The 1,488-nt window shown below is 41.8% G+C and overlaps 1 non-coding gene across 1 annotated transcript; it reads left to right on the top strand.

Moving 5' to 3' along the window:
• The first annotated feature begins 266 nt into the window (after positions 1-266).
• Trnai-uau lies at positions 267-341 on the top strand. Its single transcript has one exon. It is a non-coding gene; the product is annotated as a tRNA-Ile (tRNA).
• Positions 342-1,488: the final 1,147 nt, after the last annotated feature.

Here is a 1,488-nt window from a genome sequence, read left to right as displayed (position 1 = left end):
GGTCTGAAACTCACATTAAGCATGTTACTCCTTCTATACCAAGTAGACGCTAGACATGTCCGAAAGAACAGACACCACATCCATTTAAGTATAGTATATAGTTCTGGCGTACGGGCCATGACCATCTTCTTCTGTGCAGATGCACACATATTCCCCAAACTCTTATGGGACGTGGTAAGAATGTCCTCCACGAGTAATGTAGTGGAGAATGTGTTTCTCGCGGGAAGCGTGCGTAAGATAGTCCCTGCAGTTGCGCTGCCTTCTGTGCCCTTGGTGGCTCAGATGGATAGAGCGGCCGCCATATAAGCGGGAGATCCCGGGTTCGAGTCCCGGTCAGGGCACACATTTTCACCTGTCCCCGTTGGTATATATCAACACCAGGCAGCTGCTGAAGGTATTTACTTACTTCTAATTTCAAGTAGACGTTAGGTTGAACTATAATAAAGTCAGGAGTGGCGACAAGTGCAAACTCTATCACCAGTACCCTTTCTTATACTAGTTACTTATTTCTTGTGACGAAACAAGTGCTATGTAGAGTCACAGGACACTCATTCCATCTTTTATTTGAGCTTCTGTATGTTGATTAAATTGGTTCTGAACTGGGAATGCCACTCAAACCACCCTTAAAGCAGAATTAGATCTCTTCGTGACAATACAGCTCAACTACAATTTGTTGTTTGTTCAAAACTGCAGATTCCACAACATCTCCAAGTATTGCATGTCAATGCGTTCGGATCCTGGCCCGACACTAAAGTTTCATTATGTATTATCAAGCTCAAGCATGAGAACACCTATCTGCCGGTGGATAATAATTTTGATGTTTAATGTGTTTTCATTTGTTGTCAACACTAACAATATCTGACTTTTCTGACTCCCAGTGAGACAGAACTATTTGCGAGATCACTGCAAGCTCAAGGATGTTATTCCGAGCTGCTGGTGGAGAAAAAAAGCGGTAGCTGACATCTCATTGTGTGTAGTCATCAATGATATGTGTGGGGTTCACAGTCAGCACTGAACTCTTTGTCATATTATTTCTAGTTCAAACATGCTCACATGTAGCTGCTGGTGTAACAAACCCATATTTAATGTTCGTTTTCTCTAGAATATAACAGAGATAGCGGCCAGGTTGGCGCTCTGGGAAGGGTAAAATTAATGTTTCGTCTCGTCATTTCAGTTAAAACATCTAGCTACTGCTGAGAAAATCCGATATGCCACAGTTGATTGTTCTTCGATATCAATCCGATTAGGTTCTGGTTTCGAATCCCTGTCCAACACAAAGCTTTACCTCGCGGAATTTCAAGTAAGTTGCTTGAGCAGAAGCAATATTTAACATCTCTCGTAGTTCGTTAACAGGGACAATAGATGCTGGTTAGGAATTCGCGTCCGTTAAAAACGTTTACATTATGTAATTTAAAGTTGATATTTGCTAACTGATGCTGTCTAAAATTGAGGTACATCACTCTCTGTATGCCTAGTCAGAAATGACTG

Source organism: Schistocerca piceifrons, chromosome 7 (assembly GCF_021461385.2).
Source record: "Schistocerca piceifrons isolate TAMUIC-IGC-003096 chromosome 7, iqSchPice1.1, whole genome shotgun sequence".
Classification (NCBI taxonomy): domain Eukaryota; kingdom Metazoa; phylum Arthropoda; class Insecta; order Orthoptera; family Acrididae; genus Schistocerca; species Schistocerca piceifrons.
This window is presented reverse-complemented; position numbering and strand designations above follow the sequence as displayed.